Source organism: Coregonus lavaretus, assembly GCF_964263955.1.
Source record: "Coregonus lavaretus genome assembly, chromosome: 29".
In the NCBI taxonomy this organism is placed as follows: Eukaryota; Metazoa; Chordata; class Actinopteri; order Salmoniformes; family Salmonidae; genus Coregonus; species Coregonus lavaretus.
The window spans coordinates 14,632,628-14,635,783 of record NC_140016.1 but is presented as its reverse complement, the minus strand read 5'-3'; positions in this window follow the sequence as shown (position 1 = coordinate 14,635,783).

The window sequence follows — 3,156 nt, the reverse complement described above, 5'->3', positions numbered from 1 at the left end:
TATCCCTTCCTATATGTATAGTGCCCCTTGACTTATTCCACATTTTGTTGTGTTATAGCCTGTATTCAAAATGGATTAAATATATTTTTTGGTCTCACCCATCTACACACAATACCCCATAATACCAAACATGTTTTTAGACATCTTTTGATTTTTTCCTCAAAATGAAATAGATATCTCATTTAATTAAGTATTCACACTCCTGGGTCAAAACATATAGTCCCCTGTAGCTCAGTTGGTAGAGTATGGCGCTTGCAACGCCAGGGTTGTGGGTTCATTTCCCACGGGAGGCCAGTATGAAAATGAAAATGTATGCACTCACTAACTGTAAGTCGCTCTGGATAAGAGCGTCTGCTAAATGACTAAAATGTATGTGAGAATCACCTTTGGCAGCGATTACAGCTGTGAGTCTTTCTGGGTAAGTCTCTAAGAGCTTTGCATACCAGGATTGTACAATATTTGCACATTATTATTTTTTAAATTCTTCAAGCTTTGTCAAGTTGGTTGTTGATCACAGCCATTTTCAAGTCTTGCCATAGATTTTCAAGCCAATTTATGTCAAAACTGTAACTAGGCCACTCAGGAACATTCAACGTCATCTTGGTAATCCACTCCAGTGTACATTTGGCTGTGTGTTTTAGGTTATTGTCCTGCTGAAAGGTGAATTTGTCCCCCAGTGTCTGTTGGAAAGAAGACTCAACCAGGTTTTCCTCTAGGATTTTGCCTGTGCTTAGCTCTATTCCATTAATTTTTATCCTAAAAAACAAAAATCCCTATTCCTTGCCGATGACAAGCATACCCATAACATGATGCAGCCACCACCATGCTTGAAAATATGAAAAGTGGTACTCAGTGATGTGTTGTGTTGGATTTTTCCCAAACATAATGCTTTGTATTCAGTTTTACTTTAGTGCCTTGTTGCAAACAGGATGCATGTTTTGGAATATTTGTATTCTGTACAGGCTTCCTTATTTTCACTCTGTCATTTAGGTTAGTATTGTGGATTAACTCCAATGTTGTTGATCCATCCTCAGTTTTCTCCTATCACGGCCATTAAACTCTGTAACTGTTTTAAAGTCACCGTTGGCCTCATGGTGAAATCCCTGAGCGGTTTTCTTCCTCTCCGGCAACTGAGTTAGGAAGGACACCTGTATGAAATCACTACTAGTGACTGGGTGTATTGCTACAACATCCACAGTGTAATTAATAACTTCACCATGCTCAAAGGGATATTCAATGTCTGCTTTTTTATTTTTTACACATCTACCAATAGGTACTCTTCTTTGCGAGGCATTTGAAAACCTCCCTGGTCTTTGTGGTCGAATCTATGTTTGAAATTCACTGCTCGACTGAGGGACCTTACAGATAATTGTATGTGTGGGGTACAGAGATAAGGTAGTCATTAAAAAATCATGTTAAAGACTATTATTGCACACAGAGTCCATGCAACTTATTATATGACTTGTTAAGCACATTTTTACTCTTTAACTTATTTAGACTTGCCATAACAAAGGGGTTTAATACTTATTGACTCAAGACATTTCAGCTTTGTATTTTTTATTAATTTGTAAAAATGTCTTAAAACATAATTCCATTTTGACATTATGGGGTTGACACAGAATCTCAATTTAATCAATTAGAAATTCAGGATGTAACACAACAAAATGTGGAAAAAGTAAAGTGGTGTGAATAGGGCCTACTTTCTGAAGGCACTCTACATATCTACAGTACCTCAATTACCTCGTACCCCTGCACATTGTCTCGGCACTGGTACCCCGTGTATATAGCCAAGTTATTGTTACTCATTGCGTATTTATTCCTTGTGTTATTATTTGTCTAGTTTTCGAATATTATTTTTTTCTCTCTGCGTTGTTGGGAAAGGCCTGTAAGTAAGAATTTCACTGTTAGTCTACACCTGTTGATTACGAAGCATGTGACAAATAACATTTGATTTGATTGATTTGACTTACTATCGCATAATTATAATGACTTAGTATTGCACTATTATGACTTACTATCTCATAATTATTACTTTATATCTCATAAATATGACTTACTATCTTATAATTATGACTTACAATCTCATTATTATGACTTACTATCTCATTATTATCACTATTTCATAATAATGACTTACTTTCTCACAATAATACCTTAGTATCTCATAATTATGACTTACTATCTCATAATTATGACTTACTATCTCATAACTATGACTTACTATCTCACAATAATAACTTAGTGTCTCATAATTATGACGTAGTATTCCATTGTTATGACTTACATATCTCATAATTATGACTTACTATCTCATAATTATGACTTACTATCTCATAATTATGACTTAGTATCTCATAACTCCTAGTCAGATGACAGAAACAAGCTTCCATAGGGTTCCACTTATTTAAAGATCTTATTGTTTTCTAGGTGTGCTCTTGACTAGAAAGAATATTACCTAGATAAATGACTGTTCCTTGTTTAACTTCCTCAATGGCACCAGATTGCTCTAATTTATGATGTGATTAGCTGATATGTAAAATACCTATCCAGGCGTTGTAAGATCTGGCATACCTCAGCAATGTCTGAGCAGGGGAACACAACCTAATAAGTGTTGAGGGAGGATCGTGTCAAATAGGCTAGCATTTGTTTCACTAAAAATATATGTGAGTCAATGAGGCCATAGATGGCACCAGTGAACCGTTGTAACACTGGTGACACTTCTTACAATGACACTGTCAATATAGTAGCCTATGTCGAAATAACTGTCACCAAACATTTTAACATCTGTTTAAACTGGGTTCTCTAATGTCAAGTTCCAACGCATAGGCGTTGGCTATATGATCCATGGCATAACATATGCTTAGATTTTAAATGTATCCCGAACGTTACATGAAAAGGTAGAGTGCGGCTTTTGATCTGAAAACATCCGTGTAAAGTACTTGCTATCTTGCACACTAATTACAATACATACATTGAACGTTTAATATCTGCCCAATCTCATGCAATAATGGTTATAATATCGTAAACGGTTTGTTTTATTTTTCTCATGCCCACTTGCTAGGCAAGGCTCTCTTTCGCAAGCGCAAATTCATTACGTCACAGCGCGTCCTCTGCCTGCAGCCACTGCGTTCGCGCCCCCGAGTGTTCCTCGCGTCC